The sequence below is a fragment of the Chlorocebus sabaeus genome, chromosome 4 (assembly GCF_047675955.1).
Source record: "Chlorocebus sabaeus isolate Y175 chromosome 4, mChlSab1.0.hap1, whole genome shotgun sequence".
Lineage (NCBI taxonomy): Eukaryota > Metazoa > Chordata > Mammalia > Primates > Cercopithecidae > Chlorocebus > Chlorocebus sabaeus.
This window is the reverse complement of record NC_132907.1, coordinates 14,647,527-14,674,996: the sequence shown is the minus strand read 5'-3', so window position 1 is coordinate 14,674,996 and position 27,470 is coordinate 14,647,527. Positions and strand designations below refer to the sequence as shown.

The 27,470-nt window shown below is 40.2% G+C and overlaps 1 protein-coding gene across 9 annotated transcripts in view; it reads left to right on the top strand.

The window, feature by feature from the left end:
- LOC103224026 (V-type proton ATPase subunit S1-like protein) overlaps window positions 1–17,555 on the top strand; it is a 110,295-nt gene extending 92,740 nt beyond the window's left edge. For all 9 annotated transcript variants that reach the window (XR_012092731.1, XR_012092730.1, XR_005234611.2 and 6 more), the window contains one exon: window positions 15,045–17,555. The gene's annotated coding sequence lies outside the window, so the exon portion shown is untranslated. The remainder of the gene's footprint in view (window positions 1–15,044) is intronic.
- Window positions 17,556–27,470: the final 9,915 nt, after the last annotated feature.

Genomic DNA, 27,470 nt, shown 5'->3' with positions numbered 1-27,470 from the left:
TTGAGCTCGAGAGGTCGAGGCTGCAGTGAACCATGACTGTGCCACTGCACTCCTGCCTGGGTGATAGAGCAAGGCTCTGTCTCTCTCTCTCTCTCTCTGTCTCTCTCTTTCTCTCTCTCTCACACACACACACCAAAAAAAAAAAAAAAAAAAAAAAAAAAAAAAGGCAGATTTGGGGAATTTACCAAGGACTGTGGGAAAGGATTTGGCAGATGGAAGACACAGCAGCTAATGGACCACTTTCCCTAACCTATTAGGATTTACTAGGAATCATTAGAAGACACATGAAATGCATTACATGAGACCCGTATTCTGATTAACCTCACAATTTTTATCTCCAGCTCTTCCTAAAATGAAGAACCAGTGATGAAAAGAAGAGTTACAAAGTTCCTATAAAAGGAACTAATACTTCTTCACTCCCTGAATACTTCTTTTTCCCCTGGGCTTTCTCTTTCTCTTAAAGTAGACAAGAGAAAAGTGTCAAGACAATTTCTGAGTACAAATTCTAAATGATATTCCATCCTAAAGCAAGGTATGTTGCCACCATAACAAGATAAGGATCTTAATTCTTATTTGATGGGCAAAGAAATGTTATTAGAAAACAGAAGCAAGCCTGGACGTTCTTGTGATAGGTTTACTGGACTTACAGTGATGGATTATGGCCTATATACAATATTCATTTTTTTTCTCTTTCCTTTCACAGTCTTTGTTGATAAGAGATGGCTTCTGACATTTTTCTAAGAAAACAGGTTTCCTTCTCTGCTTTCTGACCATTCTGCTTTCCCTCTTACTGGTTGCAGTTCCAAAGATAACACACATGTGAGTGCTTGACAATCTGGAGTTGAAAGAAGTTGTTATGGGCCTCAGGAAGCACATGTTTGAATAATTAATTAATTTATATGAATTAATAAACTAGAGAAAGCTTGGTTCAGTCGTAATATATTTATCACTAGAACCTTCTACCAAGGATAGTTGGAAGTAGACAAATGACTTGAAAAATTAGACCACTGGGAGCTTCAGAAAGCCAGTGCTGAGGGAAGAGTAGATACAACAGCAGAGAAACAGCTCTGTCTAGATTATTGTCTAGCTAGTTTCTTTTTTTCTTTCTTTTGTTTTTTAGACAGAGTCTCACTCTGTCACCAGGCTGGAGTGCAGTGGCACGATCTCAGCTCACTGCAACCTCCACCTCCCAGGTTCAAGCGATTCTCCTACCTCAGCCTCCTGAGTAGCTGGGACTATAGGGGCGTGCCACCAAGCCCAGCTAATTTTTTTGTATTTTTAGTAGAGACGGGGTTTCGCCATGCTGACCAGGATGGTCTCAGTCTCTTGACCTCATGATCTGCCCACCTCGGCCTCCCAAAGTGCTGGGATTACAGGCGTGAGCCACCGCACCCAGCCTTGTCTAGCTAGTTTCTAATAAAGTGGCTGAAGCTACTTTATTGGAACTGCCCAAGAAAGAGCCTTGTCCTTTGTTCATGTGGGGAACCTCAGAAAGAAGCTCCCGAAGCTATAGACAAGTGCATGAGCTGTTTATTGACAGAGGGTTTTCACTTGCCAGTTGCATGGAAGAGGTTGTTGACAGGTTGTGGATAAAAGGCAGAAAATAAAAGAAAGCATTCTTTCCTAAGGGATAGTTATGAGTGAAGATTGGAAAAGGCTGTGCAAGCATCGATTTCTACAACTCATCTCTTCTAGCTAGTAAATCTTGAAGATGAATTTAAGTTTAAAACTGACCATAAGCTGGCTGAATTTCTGTGAGGTTTTTCCACAGTTACTGGGAATCAGACTTAATTCTTTCAGTGGGTTTCTTGGCCTCTTTATTGGAACCCACTTTTCATTGTTTCTTTTTCACTGAAATGTCATGATGTGAAAGTAAAAGCGACTTGCAATCAAGGTACATGAATATTTCCGACTCTTATAAAACAAAAAATAGAATAGTATTGAACATGTGCATGTATGTGTGTATATTAGCAGAAGCTGAATTTTATTTTTTAAAATAGACTTTTTAAAAAAGACTTTTTTAGAGCAGTTTTTGGTTCATAGCAAACTTGAGAGATATCCTATATATCCCTGCCCCACACATGCATAGCTTCTATCATTATTAACATCCCCCATCAGAGTGGTACATTTCTTATAATTGATGAACCTACATTGATACACCATAACCACCCAAAGTCCATGTTTAGACTAAGGTTCACTTTGGGTGTTGTACAATCTATGAGTTTTGACAACTGTACAATGATATGTATGTGTAGTATCATATGGAATAGTTTCAGGATTTCATTTAAAAATACCTTAATTCTTATATAACTTTTATTCTCTCAGGCTGCCCATAACTTGTCCCCAGACCAAGCATGGTAACTGCATGTTACAACATGCATGTAAGTTCATGTTATAAAAAGTGCAATTAGATCATGAACTTTTGTAAGAGAATATACTTGGTGAAATCGAGGGGAAAGAATTTTTTAAATGCAAAGTTGTTACCCAAAGCAACAAAAACCACTGGCAGAATGAAAATGTTAGTGTTCACTTAGCCCAAGTGGAGGGCTCCTTAAATTCAGGATCATTGTTGGGCATTGATTCTGAGTAGAAGCCAACAGACAATGGGTCTTCACTCTTTTATAAGAACCTCCTTTGAGCTCCTTCAGTACTTCTGTGACCCAAGTTCTTTCAAAAGAAGAAAACGTAATCACCTGGGAATAAGTTCCTATCAACCTGATTCATATTAGCTTGTCTTTTAGGTAGAACAAGCACCAATATCTTTACTTTTCCCCAGTGGTATAATAAATGGGATAATCTCAGGTAGCCTCCATGACCAAATCCTAAATCTTCTTTGACAGTAGACGATATGTGGCAATGGCTTTAATCACCCTAAAATGTTAACTGTGCAATGAGTTTATGATCTAAAGGCTGAGTGAAAGGAACCCAGATTTCTAATTATGCACCTAATTTGTTTCAACAGGGATAAAGGGGAAATAGAGGATTAAGATTAAATGAAAGATAGAAAAATGTAGATTAGGGAAGTGTTGGGGTATTAATTTCAAAAAGCATATGGTTAAATACATGTGAAGTGCTACTGAATGTATATATCACTTCTTTTGTCCATTGACAAGTGTATCAGTGGGATCCCCACATGGCACAGGGCAGCACGTGAAGGAAGAGCCTTGGTTCTGAGGATCACAGAACTAGGCCGAAGCACACCTGGAACTAGAGCAGATGCATCCAGTGCCTACCCCGTGGGGTTGCTGAGAGGACTAAAGGAGACAATATTGTGTGAAAAAAGTACTTTGTGAGCTACAAAGCTCTAGCTACATACTAATTATTATTTTAATATAAGAATTGATACTTATTCCTAAAGATCTTGTGATAAGACTCACATGAATGAAGCAAACTACATATAATTAAATTTTAAAATTTTAAATTGAATTATATAGATGGATGATTTCCTTCTTTTTTTTTTTTTTTTTGAGACGGAGTCTTGCTCTGTCACCCAGGCTAGAGTGCAGTGGTGTGAACTCAGCTCACTGCAAGATCTGCCTCCCGGGTTCATGCCATTCTCCTGCCTCAGCCTCCCGAGTAGCTGGGACTACAGGTGCCCGCCACCACGCCTGGCTAATTTTTTGTATTTTTAGTAGAGGTGGGGTTTCACCGTGTTAGCTAGGATGGTCTCCATCTCCTGACCTCGTGATCCACCTGCCTTGGCCTCCCAGAGTGCTGGGATTACAGGCCTGAGCCACCATGTCCATCCTAGATGGACGATTTCTACAGGAGATTAGGGATGAGAAAAATACAGGTAAGCTGGAGTGCTTTGCAAATGCTCAATGGAAGAGAAGGGATTTGAGCTTGTCTTTGAAATGTGAATGGAATAAACCAGGAGAATAAACCAGTGGGGTAAAGTGTTTCAGGCAGGGAGAACTTTAAGACAATCTAGGTAGAAATGGAGAAGGTGTGTTTTGGGACGTGTGAAGAAACAGGATTCATTCATTCATTCATTCATTCATTCATCCAACAATCCTTTATAGGCGCCAACTCAATGTCAAGTGCTGGAGACACAAAGGCAAAAAACCAAGGTGTCTGCCCTTAGGGAGCTCAAGTCCGGTGCACACATGTTGAAAGTGCTGAACAGGACAGCCCGGGTGGGGTGCAGATCTCCAGGAAAGCTATTCAGTGAGGACAAGTGGACTTGTACTGTGTGATTATGGTTAAGGAACATGAGAGGAAACTTGTAGAGCCTGAAAAAACACCAAAGTGAAAATTAAGATTTAATTTTTACACTGTTATTAACATAAAATTAGGCACATTCGTATTGTAATAAGTTTATTTGAACAGATAGCAATTCATGAATTGGGTAGCACCGGACTGTAAGCAGTTGAGGGTTCTCCTGAAGGTGTGAAAAGATAAACTTTTATAATGTGTTTTTGAAAACAAAACAAATAAAAGATGTCATTGGTTAAAGTGGAAAGTCTCTAGCTAGAGGTGAGTTGGCGGTTTCTGATTAGTTAAGCCTAAGTTTTGTTTGACTGTTTGCAGTGAGTTAGGTTTCTGTTTGCTTATATAACCCAAGGTGCTGGAGCCATCTCAGCCTAATGGCTTCCCAATTAATTGTTTTAACATAGTCCAACTCCCAACTATCAGTGGGCCCTTGGATTTGTTGCCTAACTTTTCCCATCGTTGGTTTCTCTAAATGAGGGAGTCAGGGTAGATGGCATGGATAGTCTATATCTTTCATTGGGGTATTGCTAATGTGAGGATTTGGGGTGCCCAGTATCAAGGGAAAAGGGGAAGGGTAAAGAATTAAGAGTATAAAGAAAGAAGTGCAGAGAATTGAGCAAAGCTTAGAAAACAGAAGAATGAGGAGAGCAAGGATCAGTGGGTAAAAGCCACAAAAAGCTGATTCCAAAAAGAATAGGGAATACACTCAAATTAGACGACAAAGACAGGGGAGAAAGTGGGTCCCGTCAGTAGTGGGTGGCAGCTGCCATGGAGCGGAGGCTTGAATGCCTCTCTTCTACTTGATAACTGGATGATGCCGGGCAACTCACAGCCTCACCTGGTTGGTGTAAAGGTTTCCGAAGATAATACACGTAGTAGGACTCAGCAAATACTCAAATACGTTTCACCTAGGAAGATGTGATATATTTTAACTGTAAATACAAATAATTAATGAGGGTAAAACTAATTAGTGTATGAGTTTAATATAAGGGACTGTAAATAAAGCAGAGCAAACAGAAGACTGGGTAGGGTAGTTGTGTGTGCTAAAAGGCCAATGTTTCAAGATACTAAGGGTTATTTATTGTTTTTCTTCATTCTCCAAGGCAGTGATATTTACTGATGAGGTAAAGCTAATAAGCATCTGTTTGATTTTCCTGCCAGTAGCACCCTGACATTGCTCACCTGCTGTTTCCCCCTCTGAGGTCACTTAATTAAGGAGTATTTTTTTATGTGACACCTCATTAGGTTCTCCAGGATGCCATGTGTGGGAAGCCATTCTGCAAGAGCCCTCATATACCCCACACGTGCTAGGGCTGCCTGGAAGAAACACTCCTAACCCAACAAGACCCTGCATTTAGCAGCCCTTTGAAAGCGAGGTCTATGTGGCCACAGGCCTGGCTCCTGGTCCAAATAGCAGCTGCCGTGGTTGTCCTTTGGGTTGAGACATGACAGTCATGAAGAGGTGTGGGTTTGAGGGACAGCAGATCATAAAGCACTGCAGCCACAGCAATGGTTCGGTAATTTATGTCTGTGTGACTGAGCCAAGGGGCTGACAAAGGAAGAGATATTCTATTCTAGCATTTTATATAAGAGGGAACTAGAGATCTATAGATGTTACTACTTGTGGGCTGTGAAAAGCAGGGCTTTTTTTTTTTTTTTTTTTTTTTTTTTAATTTGAATTTTAATTGGATTGTTTTAGCTGAAACTGGAAGTCAGGAATTGAATCAATGTCTCCCAACCTAGTTTAAGTAATACAAGAACCTATTCAACCTGGCTCTGTCTGGAAGACTTGGACTTGAATTTTTTATTTTATTAACAACTTTATTCTCTGCTATTTGCCAAGCTTTGGTTCAGGCATTTTGCTGAGTTGAGAACTATGGAAATTTGTTGTAATTGGAGGGGAAAGAATCACATGTGGTTTCTTCCAAACCTTTTTCCAATTCTTTTTTTTTTGTTCCAAATTCCATGGGAAAATTACTCAGAACGGTTATTTTCTCCTTTAATGATGCAACAATGCTTGGTTTGATTTGCCTGTTTTTATTTTCTAGCTGCATTATAATTACATTTTCCCATATGACTTATTTTTTTCTTCCAAATTAGTAGATATAAAATTCTGATGGTTCTTTAGGGAGCTAATCTTCAGAGATTCTCTCCTTGGGCTATCCTTTGTGTGGGAATGGATGATGCTGGACAGTCAGGCCCCTGCCTGCCTGCTTAGTGGCAATCCATCACCCCAGGCCTTTTAATTAGCAGTTGCAGGTGAATCACTAATTGGACCCATATTTGCATATATAAGCCAGAGATTTGCAGGTTTACAGTTATAAATCTTAGTCACGCAGGCAGGGCAGAAATGTTAGCGTTCATTCCTCATCCCTTATAATTGCCTCATCAGCTCTTTACAATGGATTTTCCTATCTTGGTATTTGTAAGTTGGTGAAAAATGACTTGCTTTATTAATTTGTTAGAAAAGAGAGGTGTTTTCTGAAGAAGAAAGGAGTAAGAAAAAACAAAGAAAAAGCATTTAAACAGGGCTCCTTTAGGCAGCAGCAGGGAGACATGGTACTTGAAAAATAACAGCTGGTTTAATTTTTTTATTGCTTTGAGGTGTGTGTGTGTGTGTGTGTGTGTGTGTGTGTGTGTGTGTGAGAGAGAGAGACATTAGCATGGTGAGCAGTAGCAAAGAGAAGGCTCTTAAGGAGTGTATACTTTTCTGAGGCAGTGAAGGCTTCCTTACCCTGAGCCTACATTGACTCTGACCTTCAGGAGCCTGAGGAAAATCCAGGCTTAATGTTGGATTTAATCAAAGCGTCAGTCTGTTTTCAGAACTCATCTTAATGGAGTGGTCCTGGCACATGATCAGAGATGATGCTGTGGGCCTTCAGGTGGCTACTTTGCTGAGCAAGGTTTATGATCCTCAATCTGTCTAGAGGCAGGGAAGCTCCCAGCTTCTGGTAGTTTCTAAGAACATCCCAACTGATCATTCAGGTAAGGACATTTCAACCATAAATACTTTTGGCCAAGGAACAGCATGTGTCAAGGGCTAGACTTTTCATGATACAAAACCTACATGAATACCAAGTCCTCAGTCTGCCACACGGCAGGATGGAAACGCAGAGGCGACTGGTGTGACGAATGTATTGGCTTAATTAAAGAGAAGGCTCTAAGTTATATATTTAGCTTCATACAAGAGAGAATATCACTATTATTTTTAAGGCCATGATCATGGGCCACAGGGTTCTTGGATCAATCCAGGGTGGAGAACTATTAAGTCATTACAAGCCTGTCTGGCTTAAGTTCCCCTCAGCATACTCTCTTATACCAGGCCCCAAAAGCCCACTCTTCCTTGCACATAAGTCAGCTAAAGTGGCTTATATTTTTATTTGAGATGATTATAGTTCTCCAATTGGACTTTGGGTGACACTGCCTCTGCTTCTCTCCTTGCTGACTTCAGGGCTCACTGATGCCTGCACTGATTTTATTTCTCAGTCTTAGAGACTGCCTCCTTTGATATGGCATGATGTCACTTTTCTCATCATTATGTAGGCAATAATGTTTTCCTTCTCCCAGTCAAGTTGATTTTGCACTGCATATTCCAATTTATCTCTCCTCTCCCTTCCTAAAGAAGTGGAGTTCTTGCTTGCTGGGGATGGAGACAGGGGAAGCAGAGGGAAAGGAGAAAATTTGCATTGTGTATGAGCTTTTGTTGCGATATACCGTGTAACAAACACCAGTAGATCTTAGCATCTTACATAGCCAGACATTGATTTTTCATTCATAGGTTTGTGGTCAGCTTTGGTGACTTCATTTCAGGCTCTGGGTCAAGTTCATGTCTGTTCTATGTGTCTACTTGGAACTTTTTCTTCTTATGGCAGAGAGCAGATAGAAGTGCACACAGGAGACCAAGTCAAACTATACAAGCACATTTAAAGTGTCTGCTTGGTTGTGGGATACATTACATCTGTTCTCATTCTTCTGGTCAAAGCAAGTCACATGATCAAGGCCAATATTAATGGGATAGGGAGGAATATTCTTCCCACAGAGGAATGGTCAGAAAGGAGTGAGTGTATCAATAATACAACCTACTCTTTATGGCTGTGTTTCAATAGAGAGTTTTGAAAAATTTGGCTATTATCAGTCTCTGGGAGTAGTTCTGGGCCCTAAAGAATTGGGAAAGAGAAAAAATAAGGTTTATAATTTGTTGTTGCTATTATAAATGGGGTCATATTAGCCTGTTTTCATGCTGATGATAAAGACATACCTGAGACTGGGCAATTTACAAAAAGAAAGAGGTTTATTGAACTTACTGTTCCATGTGGCTAGGGAGACTTCACAATCATTGTGGAAGGTGAAAGGCACGTCTCATATGGTGGCAGACAAGAAAAGAGAGTTTGTGCAGGGAAATTCCCTTTTCTAAAACCATTAGATCTTGTGAGACTTATTCGTTATCATGAGAACAGCACAGGAAAGACCTGCCCTCATGATTCAATTACCTCCCACTGGGTCCCTCCCATAACACGTGGAAAGTCAAGATGAGATTCGGCTGGGGTCACAGCCAAACCATATCATTCCACTCCTGGCACCTCCCAGATCTGGTGTTCTCACATTTCAAAACCCAATCATGCCTTCCCAACAGTCCCCCAAAGTCTTAACTCATCTCAGCATTAACTCAGAAGTTCACAGTCTGAAGTCTCATCTGAGACAAGGCAAGTCCCTTCCACCTATGAGCCAGTAAAAATCAAAATCAAGTTAGTTTCTCCTGAGATACAATAGGGGTATAGGCATTGGGTAAATACAGCTGTTCCAAATGGGAGAAATTGGCCAAAACAAAGGGGCTAGAGGCCCCATGCAAGTCTGAAATCCAGAAGGGCAAAATGATCTCCTTTGACTCCAGGTCTCACATCCAGGTCACACTGATGCAAGAGGTGGGTTCCCATGGTCTTGGACAGCTCTGCCTGTGCCTTTGTAAGGTACAGCCTCCCTCCTGGCTGCTTTCATGGGCTGGTGTTGAGTGTCTGCGGCTTTCCCAGGCACACGGTGTAAGCTGTTGGTGGATCTACCATTCTGGGGTCTGGAGGATGGTGGCCCTCTTCTCACAGCTCCACTAGGCAGTGCTCCAGTGGGGAATCAGTGTGGGGGCTCCAACCCCACATTTCCCTTCCACATTGCCCTAGCAGAGGTTCTCCATGAAGGCCCTGCCCCTGCAGCAAACTTCTGCCTGAGCATCCAGGCATTTCCAAACATCTTCTGAAATCTAGGTGGAGGTTCTCAAACCCCAGTTCTCGACGTCTGCACACTGGCAGGCTCAACACCACATGGAAGCTGCCATGGCTTGAGGCTGGCACCCTCTGAAGCCATGGCCCAAGCGCTGCATTGGCCACTTTCAGCCATGCCTGGAGTGTCTGGGACACAGGGCACCAAGTCCCTAGGCTGCACACAGCACAGGGACCCTGGGCCCAGCTCACGAAATCACTTTTTCCTCGTAGGCCTCCAGGGTTGTGATAGGAGAGGCTGACATGAAGACCTCTGACATGACTTGGAGACGTTTTCCCCATTTTCTTGGGGATTAACATTTGGCTTCTCGTTACTTATGCAAATTCCTGTAGCTGGCTTGAATTTATCCTCAGAAAATGGGATTTTCTTTTCTATTGCATTGTCAGGCTGCAAATTTTCCAAGCTTTTATGCTCTACTTCCCTTATAAAACCGAATGCCTCTAACATACTCAAGTCACCTCTTGAATGCTTTGATGCTTAGAAATTTCTTCTGCCAGATACCCTAAATCATCTCTCTCAAGTTCAAACTTCCACAGATTTCTAGGACAGGGGCAAAACGCTGCTAGTCTCTTTGTTAAAACACAACAAGCGTCACCTTTGCTCCAGTTCCTAACAATTTCCTCATGTCTATCTGAGACCACCTCAGCCTGGATTTCATTGTCCATATCATTATCAGCATTTTGGTCAAAGCCATTCAACAAGTCTCTAAGGAGTTCCAAACTTTCCCACATTTTCCTATCTTCTCCTGAGCCCTCCAAACTGTTGTAACTGCTACCTGCTACCCAGTTCCAAAATTGCTTCCACATTTTTGGGTATCTTTTTAGCAGTGCCCCACTCTAGTGGTACCAATTTACTTTATTAGTCTGTTTTCATGCTGCTGATAAAGACATACCTGAGTCTGGGTAATTTACAAAAAGAGGTTTATTGGACTTACAGTTTCACATGGCTGGGGAGACTTCACAATCATGGTGGAAGGTGAAAGGCATGTCTCACGTGGCGGCAGACAAAAAAAGAGAGTTTTTGCAGGGAAATTCCCCTTTTCAAAACTACCAAATCTTGTGAGACTTATTCACTATCATGAGAACAGCACAGGAAAGACCTGCCCCTGTGATTAAATTACCTCCCACTAGGTCCCTCCCATCACACAGGAATTCAAGATGAGATTTGGATGGGGACCCAGCCAAACCATATCAGGGGTCTTTCAGAAATGCAAGTAAATCATTTGAGTGACTTTTAAAGTTATTTTTGGTTTCTGGACTTTCTTTTCCTGAATGTAATATTACTCTAAAATTGGACTACATAGATCCCTTGGCTTTTATTGGTTATACACATACTGATTAAAATTTGGTGCCAGACCTGTGAAGAGTTTGAAGTAAATTATTACTGCTACTCATTTGTTTGCAAATGTTCTCACTCATCTGGTAAGCCTATGTTGTTTGCTATCATGCCTATTTACTCCTTGGAAAAGGGTGTGTGATCTTCATTGGCATATCAGTTTGGATGTCTCTGTGGAGTTCTGCACAGCAGACCATTGGCAAGGTTCTGGTTTATCATAAGCTTTATTTATCACACAAGAAATGCACAACTCTATGGACATATTGGATATATGTGCTATCCAAGGTTCTTTTAAAATCAACGCTATTTGACAGTTTTTCCCAAAAATGATTAACCAACTTGAATCAAGAATTTCCCAATTACATTTAATTTCAAATATTCAAAATATCAAAATATTACCTTTCTGTATATTTTTCAATTTGAAATTACCTTGTATTGAAGAAGAACTGGTTAACACTGCCTACAAATGAATTTCTGCTACACTAAGTGTGAATAACAGCTGACTCTGAATTGGGCTAATTGTGAACTAATTCAAATTGCTATTTCACTGTGGGGGTTGAGGGCAGGTGAAACTTGTATTTTCCTCCTCAGCAAATTCTTTTTATAAGAACAGTGATACTTTGGACATAATGTTTATTTCCCATGAAGAACCCACATTACTTGATACGTAGATTTGTTTTTTCCATCAAACAGTCTCTGTTTCAAATTAAAACAGCTTCTTTATTCTTTATAATTATTTAGTAAAATGATGAAGTGTAAATAAATTTTCATGAGTCATTTAGATCTAACAGTCAAAATAGTAGGTTTTGGACTCATAAAAACCTGGGTTCCTTCCCAAATCTACTCCTTTGATATGACATTCTTGGTAAATTTACTTCATGTCTCTGTGCTCAGTTTCTTCCTCTGCAAAATGTGGTTAATAATAGTAACTAATGCTAGGTGTGGTGGCTTACACCTGTCATCCCAGCTTTTTGGGTGGCCTAGGCAGGAGGATCGCTTTAACCCAGGAGTTAAAGACCAGCTGGGCAACCTAGTGAGACCTCATCTCTACAAAAATTTTAAAAAACTTAGCTGGGCATGGCAGTGTGTGCCTGTAGTCCTAGCTGCTCCAGAGGCTGAGGAGTGGGTATTGTTCGAGCCCAGGAGTTCAAGGCTGTAGTGAGCTATGATTGCACCACTGCACTTTAGCCTGGGCCACAGAGTGAGATTAAAAAAAAAAAAATTATCCAGCAAGGTTTGTTGTGTGGACTAAGTGAGGTTATTGCAAATTACTTAGCATAATGTTTTGCTCATAGTAAATAATAAATATTAGCTATTAATATTATTTGTAACAGTATTATTAGTGTAATGGATAACGCATGGATATGTGAACCTTAGAGACAAACAGATAAATCATTTAGGGGTAAAATTGGCCTGGGGTTTCAAATATTCCTTTCTTTTTGTAAGAGAAAGAAGAATTTTTTTTGAAAAATCAACACTGAGAAATGCCAGTTGTAATTCGTTAACTGACCATTCTATGTCAAATAATTTTTTTGGTAGTACAAAATTTTAACTTTTTAAATCTTTGCTGAAGTTATCTGGAAACTCTATCTGGGACTTTTGAAGATGTGGGAATTGCAAAAACTCTTTGTGCTTATTCATGTCTTATCTGTTTACTTTTATTCTGCACTCATCCCTATCATTGAAATCAGTGGTTCTCAGCCCTGAAAGTCCTTTATTTTAATGTTTTTATTTTATTGTAAATAGACAATTTATAATTGAATATGGATGTACTATAGAATCACCTGAGAAGCTTTTGAAAATTCTGATGCCTGAGCCCCATTTCTGAATATTCTCATTTATTTGATTTTATGTTGTTGAGAATCTCTGGACTAGATCTCATTTTTGGAATCTCTCAACCACTTTCTTCTCTCTTCTCTTCACTATATGATCAAAGTATCGCCTTCTCTACAAAGCCATCCTTTTCAGCTAGGAGGACCAAGGTTACATTGCAATTCCAACTCCCACATCTCAGTGGATGTAAAGGAACAAATAGCAATGCATGTCCATCCCACAGGATTGGAGGGGTTCTACTCCCTGACACCTTCACTCCATATGTCACTGTCACATTTGCTTAAGGTATTTGGGTCAGAATTGGCCACCTGGCCACACCTAACTTCAAGGAGAGCGAATATGCCAGTGTCTCATGTTCCCAGAAGGACAAACCAAAATGTCTGTGAGCTACCACATGCGATGACACCGTGTCACACTTTGCTCCCCTCTTTTGAATTCCTGCTGCACTCATCTATACCGTATCAAGATCGGTCACTTCATTGTATGCTATTTTGAATTTTAGATCTATTTTGAATTTTCCAAGGACAAGACCTTGGAAATCATGTGGTCTAACTTCCTAGCTGACTTTGGTCCTTAAAACGAAGAAGGATTCCAGTTTGTTTATTTTTAAACAAAATCATTAAAACAACAAATGTTGTCAACTCATTTTTTTTTTTTTTTTTTCTCAGTGAAAGACAAAACAAACTCATAGTTGGAATGGAGAGCTACCGGGAGGAAATGCATTTCTGCATCTAGCTGCTTCAGAGTGCATTCCTTATTTAGATGGGGCCTCGTGTGTCACAGCACATTTCTGAAATGGTTACCTGTTTCTATTTGGTCTTGTGCCTACTTGTACTTTAGTGACATTAATGGCTATGAAGGAAGTAAGACTTTTGGAGAAAATGATATTCTAGTCATTCCAAAGTTTTATGGAATACATTTTTTTTTTTTTTTTTTTTTTTTTTTTTTTTTTTGCCATGAAATAGCCTTAGGAGATCTGCTGGCTAATAAACCAGACTTGATAATCACATCATGTGTATGGCAGAAATTATGCTTATTCCCCAGTGAAATAAGATTTCTCAGGTCTCAGTGGAGGCAGATGAATTTATCATTCTGAAACAGCAGGGTGGGTCATAGCCTGGGTGGCAAGCTTTGTAAATATTAATGGAGATTCCAAATTCCACTGTGTCTGCAATAATTTAGAAGCAGTGTTAGCAGCGGAGGGTCAAGGGCGAAAAAATGACGACAAAAAAATTATGTGGGTGGGATTTGGATCTCTTTACTGTATGAAAAATTCTTCTTTTTTGGAAAATTCTTTTTGTCTCTTCAGTGTCTGTGGCCATCTGAGAATGTCTACATGATGCTAGACCATACTTTACTCTGAATATCCACCGATAAGGTTATTTGACCTCTTTCTCTCTAATTTCACAGTGTCAGTCTTTGAGCTGAATAATTTCAAACAGATTTGACTCCCAAGAGACCTTTTTCTTTGTGGAGCAAACCATGAAGAAACACTTGAATAGTGGGTGAAATGACGAATACTCTAAACCTCACAAACTATTAGGAATCAATTTCCCAAACATCATACCTAATTATTCTCCCTCCCCCATTTCAATTCAGGAATCTCAAGGTTAAGGAAAAGCAGCTGAAAAAACAGTATTCTTGGTTGGGTTCATGTAATGCCCATTTTTCGTTTTTTATAACTGTAGGATAGAAAGGAGAGAAACTTCTAAAATCTGCCCCTTTAATTGCCAAAAAAGAACACTCAGAGAAAGAAAAGTTTGTGCCATTATGCAGAGATGATAGTGTTGGCGGGAATCGTAGAAACTCCTCTTGTTTAGTGGTTCTCAAAATGTGGTCCTCAAGGGGACACCAGGGGTTTTCTAAGTTGGGAGGGATGGGAGAAGGAAGGGCAGGTGATTCAGCTAATGTGGTGGCCCCATGGCCAGGAGGGAGAAGTGGATTCCACAGAGGCTTCAGTAGAAGGCAGAGAACTTGCAGGTGATGCAAAGATGTGTTTGTGAATAATCATACCGGATATGTCAGTGCTGTCCTAGTATTTGTGCCTGTGGAGGTGAAGAGGCAGCAGATGACGGTGAATGGAGGGCACTTAGAATCAGAAGGCAGGAATAGGTAGTTTCAGTGCTCAGTGGTGTGGGTCATATTTGGACCTTTTCAACAGGTCCAAGATGTGTAGAACAAATAGTTTAAGAATTATGCATCAGTCTAGGCCTTGTTCTGCATGTAAAGTTATTCAAGACAGTCATCTGAGATAATCTGAAGACCAAGAATAGGTTCCACATCCACACTTTGTAGCAAGTTTAATGGTTGAGCCCCTTTAGAGTCAAAATTCGTGTATGTCATATCTATCATGTAATTCCTGCTGAAGTCTAAGACTCCATTTCTTTTGTTAGGTACATTGAAGATGGAGAACAACTGATGTCAAGACACGTTTTGGTTGTAAGGGATAGAAGTCCAACTCCAACGAACTTGCCAGGGATGGAACCTGCTGGCAAACATAACCAAACTGTGGGAAGGGCAGGGTATGGTTAACCTCAGGTTTCTGGAAGCAGAGTGTACAGTGCTGTGCCATCCCTCTTCTCTCTGCTTCTCTCTGCGTATTGGCCCTATCCTCTCAGCGGGGCCCATGAGCAGCAAACAGCAGCCACAGGAAGCTCCAGTGTCAGTGCCTCCCACCGCTTTCCAGAGAAGCAGCAGCCTCTTCGTTAGCTCCGTATCAAAGACATCGACGGGCAGGACTTTGTGTGACCCAGTTTGGGTCACATGTCTTTATTTGGGAGGAAATGGATACAATGATGGCAGCCCTCATGGAACCTCATGTGTAGAAGGCCAAATTTCCTCTCTCTAAAAGTGAAATGTCACTGTCCATTCAACTGATGAAAATCTTCCTTTTCAACAGGAAAACTATCATGATGTTATCTGTTGGGTTTCAGTTTCTTACAACAGTCATCTTAAGAATTAAACTGGTATGGATAATCTGATTATGAACTCCTTGAGGGCAGGGACCATATTATATAATACTTCTGTGTCCTCTGCTATTTCTTAGCAGAATTTTGAAAATGTGCCAAGTGTTGACATGGTTTGATCACTTGTGAGAATGGAGGAACCCATAATGTTAATAATTAATGATGGTTGTTGGAGTTACTTACCCAAAACCTTATGAACTTAGCCTTCCTTCCCTAGCAGATTTAGTTTCATAATTTGTTTGGTATAAGCAAACACTAAAAAGGGATAGGGGAAAGTTATGAGTTGGGTAGTTGGGGAAAAGGTCATTTGCAGTTTTATTTACGTCTTAGGGCTTGACATTTTTTGTTTGCCTTGGAGGGGGTGCTTTTAAAAATTCCTTTTTTGAAAACAATAAAATCTTAGATTTTGGATAACAGATATTTCTGCACTATATACCTCACTTAAGATTTTCCAGGTAACGTTTAAAAGTGCCTTTTATAGTTTTTCATACCATATTGTAGGGAAGGCCAGGGTCATTTTTAAAACTTAACTATGTTCAATACCTCCTCACCACTATAAAGTAAGGTCGAATGTTGGTTAAAGCAAAGCTGTCTGGAATCACCCTGTCAAAAGTACTGATTTATAATCTTGCTACTCACATTTCTTACTGTGGTGCCCTCCCTCTTGTTGGCTCCTACATCTTTGAAGTACAGGGGGAATGAACTAATGTGGTAGCTCCAATATGCAACTAATCCTGCCAATGATGTCTCCCCTGGAAGTGTTTGAGAGAAGAATTTCTTTTCCCAGTACGGATTTATGTAAACATTTGTTCCATTCACGAGTAGCACATTAATGCCTAATTCTGGAAAAAATACAAAGAAAAAACCTTTTCTGCCTGTCTAGACAGAGTCTTGTTAGTGTATGTCTGATCATATGGGTACTCATGCCGGTAATATTAATTGGTGGGAAATGAGCCAAGGAAAGACAACCCTATCTACCAATTAAATTGACTGAGCTTACAGGGTGGTTTATAAAGTCAACATGCTGGGCAAGGCTTACATCTGACCAGGGAAATTGTTGTTTTCTGATCCCCAGTTGGCTGTCAGCCACCTCAAACACGAGACAGATGTTGGCTTTACTAGGGTCAGGGTTATCACAGGGTGGGATGAATAGTCTTTGGCTCTGGGGTTCGCTACTTTTCCTTTGCTGATGAATAAGAGCAAATAAAATTATTTCTGAATGCCTTGGGACGGGGGGTGGGGGTTCGTTTTCTAAAGCTGGATAGGGCCACTGCATACCAACATCCTAGGGACAAACTTCCCGTGTCTCAGACGTTCTTAGTTCAGTTTGTTTGATCTGAGGTCGACTGATTCCGTTATCTCAAAGGGCAAGGGTTAATGCCTTCTCATAAAGATAACAATGATAAACACAAACAAGGTATTCACTTTGATATATTGGTTTCTTATCCAGGGATCAAGGCAAAAATGTGGGAGAACTGAAAACACAGAGTTTGAAGTAGCATCAAAGTAATTTGCCGGGTTTTGAAGTAGGAAGTTTTTTATTAATATGTTTTCTTCCAGTGGAATTGAGGTATATAGTAGTGTGAACTAAATGAAGGCTATGAAATTGGGAGGTGTATTTTGTGTTCACTGTGTCAAGTGTGTGTGGACTGCACAGGTGATTCCTATCTACTTGTGCTCGTCCTTGGGACTGGTTTAGTTTCCATTAGGTGCTAAGGAAACTAGCCGTGTACCCTCAGCTCCCCCAGGATGAGAGCCATACCCAAGAGAACCCTGTCTGTGGGAAGGTAGTTCTTGCAGGGGTGGGGGGCAGCGGGAGGGATCCCGAGTGCTGGGACTTCGGGGTCCTTGTTAGGGACTGTCAAGAAATGTCATCTGACACTGGGCAGTGTGGGGAGAAGCAGGAGGCTGTGAATTAGTAAAACTTTGGATGTACTTCTGGGAGAGGAAAATACACATGCACCCTTTCACAAGGCTGAAAATACATAGCTACATCGGTATAATTTATTCTGGGAATTGCCTATTAAATTGTATTCCAGACACCAGGTTATATTTGGTGGTCTACTAGAAAATAGTATACTGCTTATCTATTTAAGGCTAAAAATCTCCCAGATTGCCTTTTAAGCCTACAATTGCTTATGAAAATAAACAGATATCTCCCTCCTTGCTTGAACTGCCTTTCTCATCTGCTCATTCTGGAATGCTCTTATAAAAGTTATCTGCCTCTCTGACCACATTAATATTTCAGATTCTTTCCTTGGTCAATGGCGGCCCCTCTTGTCACCTCATCCACGTTGTGCTCCAGACTTTGCCTCACTTTGGCTTCATTTGGGGCTTCTGGGGCCAGGACTCATTCCCCACTCTGCCAGCCCTCTCCTGGCACCCTGAGTATGTGGTCACCCCTGGGCCAGGCCTGCTTTTCCCTGAAATCCCTCCTTGGTCTCCCTGGAGACATCCTTGATGTCCCTGTTGTCTGTCACGCTGTGCACCGATTCCCTTCTTTTGGGTGCCCCCTTTGCTTTCACACACCCTGTGCTCAATAAATTGAGGGCTCCCAACCCCTGACCTTTTCCAGCTGGAGCCTTTCCACCTGGCCTGCGCTGTCTAATTGTGCTTGTGTGCCCACCAGGCGCTCTCTTATTATCTCCTCCATTTATCGGGCATGATGTTTTGGGATCATTTTTGCCTGCTTTTTTTTTTCTTCTTCTTCTCAGCCTACCTGAATACGACTTCAGCATTGCCACTGATGAAATGCAGCGTGCGCTGGATGTGAGGATCCAACACAACGCAGGGCCATTCCTTCTCTGTGGACAAGCCCATGTTTTTGCAGTGGAGGGGCTGAGGCAGAGAAAGGCTTGAGGACGCGGGTTATGCTCTGGTGAAGCTATTGGGGAAGTCATCCATTCAGGCCAAGCTCCGCCCTCCATGTGCTCCTTCATGAAGTGATTAAAACATGAGATCCGACAGTAAAATGAGTCATTAGGTTCACAGAAATGTTAGGCAGCAGAGATGTAGTTACGGAACTGCAGGTCATAGGTTTTTCTCATTTTTCTTTTATTTTGTGGCATCGTTGCTGTTTTGTGGAAAATTTTCTTTCTCGAAGTTGTCCAGCTGTGAGTCAATTTCTTTGCCTGAGAACATTGTCTGGGGCAGCAGCAGAGCTATATTTTTCCTTCAGCCTCTATCACTTTTTTAAAATCCCTCCAAAGGAAAAAGTTAGTTACATTATCTGACTGTGGATTCGATTTTGGGTCTGTAATTGGCTGATGGAAGCTCTCCTGATTGGGAGTGCAGGGGAAAATAGGAGAGGAGAAGAGGATTTCCACTGGGAAGCAGTGGTCCCTACTGCCCAGAGGGGCCATAGGTAGTGGATGCTCTTGGTTTTGCTGGGGCAGTAGTTGAATTAAACATGCACGGTCCCTGGGTTTTCTACCCTTGAACTGCCCTATCTTTTAAGAAGTGATGGACTGAGTATTGACAGTATTGACTCTGTGCTGGATACTATGCTATGTATTCTTTCTGTCCTTCCAACAACGCTGTGAGGTAAGAATGAGTGCCCCTATTTGAAAGCTTTCCTTCAGAAAACTAAAGTTTAGAGAGGTGAAGTGGTTTGCTTAAGATCACACAGCAAATTAGCAGAAGACCTGTGTGACATACTCTAGTTCTGTCTGTCATCAAAGTCATAGTGCTCCCCTATTTATGCTACCTCTTTACCTTGCTAACCTATACATAACTGAAGGTATATATGCACAGCATATATATATATAACATAAGCATGATGACATATAATTTAACCTATTTAAAAGATTTATTTTAAAATCCTTTAAATAATTATTAGCATATATATTCATGTATTATTATTCATTAATATAGTTCATGTTAATTAAAGTTAAAAATACTAAAGCATATTTTAAAATTATGTAATTAATATTGTTGAATACATTGGAATGATATTACTGCTAATTTGAATGAATGATAAAATCATCAAATCAAAAATTTTCTGAGTCCTGCTATGAACAAACTACTGTGGCAAATAAAAAGAAACATGACTTAGCTAGGGAAGGTATTTAATAGTAATTACATTTAAGTGATAAGAAAAATTGCAAAAAAATTGCAGTTGATATGAACATTACCAATGTGATCAGAAGATGGAAAGAGCATTGCAGGTTGAATGGCTACAGTTCATTCAGGGGCTTTATGGAGAAGCACTTTGAATTGATTCATGAAAATCATAAATGTGGGTCAGGTAGAGGTGATGGGGACCAGTATGGGGACCACTTTGGCAGTCTGTCAGTAGAATGTTTTAGCATGAATTAAGATTTCTGTAGGAGGCAGTGGGAAGGTAAATTGGGGCTATAATATGAAGAACTTTAAAAGTTAGGTTAATACATTTAAACAATGAAGAGTTATTGAGTGTTGCAATGGTCATTCCTTACCAGATGGTTTATCTACCTCCACTCAAAGTACATCTATTGAGCATCAACTACTTGTAAGGCACTGTACTGAGTGTTATAAGAAAATAAAATTAACAATCACAACTTCTGCCCTCAAGTCATTTGCAGTCTACATTAGATACATATAGTTTATATTGGAGAAAATATGTGTACATGAATGACTATTACATAAATCAGAATATAGGTAGAATTATTAGAATTATAAGAGATGTAAGTGTAAACCAAATATTAAGACACAACAGGAGAAAAAGAATTAATTCCAGCTGGGAAGATCAGCAATGAGCAGGCATTTAAGTTGGTCCTTGAAAGATGGGGGCAACTTTGACAACACCTTCTCTCTATGAGGGGAACATGCTTTTTAAATAGGAAAACCAAGGACATAGGGGTAGGAAATTGCACAACAAATTAAAGGCCTAGAAAGTAGTTTAACTTGGCTAGAACCCAAAGTATTTAAGGAGGACAAGTGGGAGGTATGGCCAGAAATGGAGAATGAGGCCTGGACTTGAAGGGGCTTTAACGCCAAGCTAAGAAGCTTGAATCTTAAAAAAAAAAAACCCTTCCCTGGCATTCTCATAAGCACCTCCAGGGATTCATATTCTGGTAATTGATACACATATGGTGAATGATAAGAACTGTACTTTTGGGAACTAATAGGAAAAGACTGTGAGTGGGATGAATTGGGGAGATTACAGGCAGGAAGAACTTTGGGAGCTGTCATAATAGTGCAGGTGGGTCTATGAGGATTAGAACTAGTAAGTTCTTAATTAACCTCTCATCAGTCTGCACTTTCCACATGGGCAATGAGAATATTAAATGGGAAACAGATTTCAAAAAGCTTTGCAGGGTATAAGAGGGTTCAAAGACTGAGTAGATGTGGGGATCAAGGTTAAGGAGAAATTAAAGATAATTTCATGATTTAAATCTTTAAAGGGTAATGTCTTTCTTAAAAGTAAACAAAACATGAAGAAAGCAGAATAGAAGAGTTATTCTGGTTGCCTGGAAAACAGTGCATTTGGGTCCAAGATTTCAAAATGGCAGGTCAAGCATGTTTATTTACTCATCCTCCATCTCTAATCCCGTTGAAGTCACAGTAAAGTAGTTAGGCTAGAAATTCATAACAACCAGGAGAAAGGGAGGCAGAGGCAATCAGCAGAAGAGTGTTTAACGCATTTCTGGACGACAGAACACAGAGAAATGGAAGAGAGAATGGAGGAGATAGGACTCATGGACATGTGGAAAATGGAATGGAAGATCATCCAGAACCAAGTAGGCAGATGTAGGGTGCAGGACATGGAAGCCATGGACCGGGGTTGGTCTATGCGGTGCAAGGGGTATGTCCTTCCCTACCTCTGTGTATGGAGCTGCCAGGAGGCCTGGAGTTGCCAGAGCTGCTGGGAGCAGTCTCTGGCTGGCAGCAAAGTGCCCCTGTGAAAAATCACTTTTTCGAGACCATCCTGGCTAACATGGTGAAACCCGGTCCCCGCTTCTACTAAAAATACAAAAAATTAGCCGGGCGAGGTGGCGGGCGCCTGTAGTCCCAGCTACTCGGGAGGCTGAGGCAGGAGAATGGCGTGATCCCGGGAGGCGGAGCTTGCAGTGAGCCAAGATCTCGTCACTGCACTCCAGCCTGGGCGACAGAGCAAGACTCCGTCTCAAAAAAAAAAAAAAAAAAATAGAAAAAAGAAATTTGAAATATTTAATGGTACAAAAGAGGTTGGCAAGCAGTGCTCTGAAGAAAACCTGGGAAAACTGAGATTTCTAGTAACTACTGTTCTCATTCTGGCAGTGCGAATGCCCACTCAACATTTAAAATCCTCCCAGCCCATACTCTTGCTGATTACCATATAATTTATGGTCATTCTTCCCACTCAGGGAAGGGGCATATCTGAAACTAGTGTAGTGGAAACTCCTACAAAATATCTAGAATATACCCAGACTTTCATTCTTAAATATGAATGGATGTTCAAGATACCAAACACTAAAGAAAAAGCAGTAGTAAGAAAAAAAAAATGGTATCGAAGTTAGCAAAGAAAAGGAAAAAACCAAGACAAACAAATATATGTTATATATATATAAATATAAACATATATGAAATATATAAAGATATATATTGACCCAAGAGGAAATAGAGGTAAGTTAGGAAACAGAAGAAAACTTCAAAAAATTCTATTTTATTAGTAGTGGTATTCATATTTGAGAAAGTGTTACATCCATAAAACAAAAGCAGGATTTCACGAAAAAAGAAATAAGCAAAACAAGAAATTACTTTTATAAATTATAAGTGATTGTTGAAAAATAAAACTCCAAGAACATCAAGTAAAAACAAAGTCAGCAAAATATGAGATAAGAGATTATAAATCTGAAAAGCCCCAAATAGATTAATAGGAATTCCAGAAATGGAAGGCAGAGAAAAGAGAGGGAACGATATTAACAAAATATTAGAAGAAAATTTCCCAGAGCTTAGTTTGAGATTGGGAGAACTTACTGAGTAATGTAGAGGACAGTCAGAAGTACCCTCACAGGGATATGTTCTTAAAGAAATTGCAGAACACTCAGGATGCAGATATGATCCCAGGGAAGTGTTTAAAAAGAAAAGTTTCTCTATAAAGGAAGGAGAATCAGACTGGTATTAGGCAGGCACACTGGGTATTAGAATATAACAGAGTAATGCCTTCAAAGTTCTGAGGAAAAGTTATTTTGATACAAAAGTTCCATACCTAATCTATGAAACAAGTATTCAAGTAGAATCAAGACATTTTCAGACATGCAAGGGCTCAGAAAATTTACTTCTCAGCTGCACATTTTAAAGAAGACATTTCTCAATGATGGCCAGATGAGGGAGAGACCCAAGGAAGAAGTCACAGGTCTAAGCCAGGTGTGAACATAGGAAAGCCAGGCTGAGCGCTGTGCGGAGTCCCCACAAGCTATTGGTCCATGTGCAAGGAAGAGGGCCTGGGACTGTAAGAGATGTGTCCCTGGGAAAAAGTAGATTTTGTCATATGGTTGAGAGTACATTTCAGGATATGGTAGAAGTATATGTTTCTTCAATTTACAAGGGAAAAACAAGATAATTAAACACCTCCTCCCCTCTGTCCTCCAAACTGATCCAAATAGAAAAAGTATAAGAAAGCCATGGTTCAAATAGGAAGCAAACAAAAATGTGCCATGATATAGAACAATTGACGCCACATGATAAAAGAGAATCTTTTTGTCTAGGATAACAGGAGTGCTTCCTTGTGCTGCCCAGTGTGGTGACGTGACACTACCGAGAAGGAGAGTTAAACCAGTACGTTTCTTGGCTTTGCAGTAAATAACATTTAAATAGTCATAAAGGCATGAATGGTGTTTATTGGTTTTTAAACTTTTAGAAGTGATTTATGCACCAAACATTAAAGATAATTTATGGTTATAGCACAGAAGATAAATTATAAAATTAGAGGTTTAGATAATGGAATTTAGAAGAGAACAGGGGGCAGGAAAAGTGGAGGAAAGGGCAGGTGTGCTAATATCTTCATCACCGAACACACTGAGAAGTCACTAGATCATGTCAAAAGTTGACAGAATAAGACATAGAGGTTTTTAAAATATTTAAATTTCATATGTGACAAGGAAATTAATAATAAATACAACATGTAAGGAGGATGGGGGGAGTGATGATTGAGTGAGCTAACTGCTCATCTTTTATAAGCTTATCTTTGACAGTTAAAGAGGTAAACAACAGCAAAAGTAAAATCAGAATTGTTAGAAGTGCTTACCTCTAGGGATCAGGTGGTGTGGGCCATTTATTTCATTTAATTGTGTAGTTTAGTAAAATTGAACAACTAAAAACCAAAAGAAACACAATACCTGGTTGATGCAATGGTAGATAGGTCTGAAAAGTTTCTTATAAGAAAAATAGATAGTTTTATAAGACTGAAATCTGCCTGTTTACTAGGCCAGGACTGATGATATAGACAGCAGGCAAAAAGCTCCCACAGGTAAATTCCAGTGGTAAAGTTTGAGGATCAGAAAACTGAGTTAGAGTACCGATAAAAGCTAAACTTCAAGGGAAAGCCATTTTGGGGTAGTTGCTTTAGGAAGTGCTGCATTCTGTGGTAATTTCTAAGGATGTGGTGGCTCCCAGTTCAGACTCTGAAAAAATTTTCTTTTTCTGATTATAAAAGTAACAGATGTTCTTGTAGAAAATTGGAGAATTACAGAAAGTGTAAAGAAGATTCAGCCTAACGAGTGTGTGGCACCCTACCACCCCCGGCCATTTTTTTTTTCTTTCTCGAAACACCAAATGAAATAAACTCCCACCTTCATTACCACCACCAGGTAAAAATTACCCCGGCAATAGGGCAAAAATCAGTAGTTAGTACAGGTGAAGTAGCTTAGCCGACTCATGGTATTCCCGAGCCACTATCCAAAATTTCTAGACGTGGACCACACCTCCTCCTACTGCCCTGTTGCTACTTCAGCTGTCACTAGAGAAATGCACTAACATAGACTCAGGTGTTACTACCTCGCAGAGGTGATGCAGCGAATTAAACGCTTCTCAAAATTTAGTGTGTATAAGAATCATCTGTGGAGCTGCTCCAACAGTGCTGATTTCTATAGCTTCTGTTGGCTAGAGGTGGGGTCGAGAAATCTGAATTTCTAAGCACTTGCTACTCAAGTGTGGTCCATGGATCAGCAATATTGGCATCACCTGGGAGCTTGTTGGAACTACAGCACCTTGGGCTCACCCCAGACCTACGGAATCAAAATACGTATTTTGACAAGATCTCCAGGTGATTCGAAAAGCACTGGGGTAGGGGATCTTATCATTGTTGTGTCTAGCTGATCTTAATTAAAGCACTCCACTCAGAGTCAGTAGCAGTGGTTTCTCACCACCATCTCTTCTCCCGTCTTCTTTTCCGCTTTGGGGTGCTTTAATCTTTTCACTGACATCCAGGAAGACGGTAACCATAACATTTTCAGGTTTAACTTAAGTCAGACTCAAAGGAAGGAGGCCCTGAAGACACCTGCGGACTCTGAAGGATGGTGAGTCAGCTGGAATGAGGGAGGGGGCACATTCACACAGGAGCAGCTAACAGAGACCCAAGCGTCCCTTTTCAGCTGGGTCCTCCCTAGATCACTACTAGGGAACATATTAGATATCGGTGAAAGGCTGTTATGTGAATGTTTAGCAAGATCTGTGGCATTTTGTGGTGTTTTTGCGCATACAGGGAGTTAGTTGATGAGGTAAATTTGCACTTGTTCTTAGATCCCAGCCCCAAGAGAAAGGAATCTATGAGGAGAAACAATTCAAGTTCATAGCTGAGGGGATTTTGGTAGCTGATGCACACTTAAACATCCGGGGTATGACTTCTAGGACACTGATTATTATGGGAAACATTCATGCAGGCCAGAAAATGTTTAAGCGGGACTAACATTTTTGAAACTATAAAATAGAACCCTTTCAAACCCTTTGATCTAGTTTGTTTTTTAAAGCGAAAATTTGGATTTATGTTTTCTTTACATATTTTGCTTCCTTTGAAATTTGATTGAAAACAGTCTGGGTATGTGTATGTCAAAGCTGTATTTTATTCATTGTTGGTTTGTCCCTTGCCCCTGGGCAGAAGTATGTGGGATTCATCCTGCCCAGCAATAGAAGATGCATTTTCTACTCAAAGCATTCTTCCTAGGAATGGACTGTAGACGTTATTGTAGCATGTGATGATTCAGTTACTTAGGACGCAGTTCATTCCCTGGCTGCTCTGGAGATGGGGATGGTGTGCTTGTATTGGATGTGAGCCAAGTCTGAGCCACGTCCGTCTGCTCAGGGCTGGCCGGCTGTGCTGTGACTCTGGTCAGCACTGGTTGTTACTCTCCTAGTCATCTTTTTATCTTCCTGGGTAATCTCGGGCTTAATTTGGTTCCTGCCTTTAATACTCCCATCTGGCTTCTTTCTTTTTCTTTCTTTTTTTTTTTTTTTTTAAACATCTGTCTGAAGCTTATATAGTCATCCTCATGACCACTTGGTTATTTAGAGTAATAATTCTCTTCTGTGTGAACCTGGGATCCATGTTAACTCCTTATATAGAACACAGAAGCAGTTAGCTGCAAGTTTCATGTAACTCTTTAGATGCCTTGAGAACATTCAGGTCATTTTCTTCTTTGGTCTCTCTGGTTGGTTGGTACCCGTTCAATAAGCTACTTTGGGGACCAAACAGTTTGTGTCCCTCCTGCAAACATTCACCATCTCTGAAGATGATATAGTCCTTGGAAGATGATATAGTTGTGTAGGCACGCTAATCAAACTCATACAGATAAAAGTAAGATGTACGTAAGTTCAATGTTAGATTACTTCTCTGGAGGCAGTTATCTTTTTAGTCTATGCCTTTGTTATTAAGTATCATCTCTTGGTTTTTCATAATTTGTTTTGATGCTTTTATTGAGGGGTTAATTTAAGTGATCATTATTGCAGGTAACAGAGTTTGTCTTTCATTTACTTGGTGTTAACATCAGTGACTAAACTGATCAACCTCAGAGCTTGCTTTAAAGCAGAATAATAAGTAAAAGAGGCACTTGTGGAACTTTCTGAAATGGAGAATGTGCCCAATATGTTGATTGCATTGGTGGCTACAGGATAACTATATACATGTGTCAAAACACATCAAATTGTACACTTAAAATTGGTGAACTTTGATGTACATAAATAATATCTCAGTAAAGTTGATTAAAAAGAAACATAATGCTAAGTAAAAATTACCCAAATCTGAGATTTTCCTACAACATTTTAGTTTGTTATTCTCCATACCACCCAAAGTTATATTCTTCCCTTTGCTCCTTAGATATTATAGTCATGATATCATCACCCACTAATGGTCACAGGTGAGAGGGTTTCAGGGACTGGACAGATTCATTGGATTTGTGCTTATTTGTCTTGAAGAAATTAAACTAGCACGAGGTGGATCCTTGTAAACTATTACTCTTTCTAGCTAATAGGAATGGCCAGAGGAGCAAACCATTCGTTGATGATTACATATTTGCATGTGTTAATACAACAATTCTCAAATGCCTACTGTGTGCCAGGCTAAATACCAATAAGTGTGCCTGATTTGCATTTCTCTGGCCCTACTTCATTAATCTATGGCCTAGGCTTGTTTGCACTTCTCATTTGTCTTCCTTGAGTTAAAACAAACAAACAAACCCCAAAACTTAATTGCTTCCCCTGTTTTAAAAAAGTGCTTGTGCATTGTGTTATTTGTATGACTTTGCATACGTTTTATCTCCCAAATGAGATGGTAAGGTCTCTCAGGGCAGGTGCCAGGTGTCCCCCATACACAGAAAACAACGCTTTATGTAGATTTTAAATTCATGTTCTACCCTAGCACTTGCGTGCCTCTATTATTGCATTTACCACACTTTACTA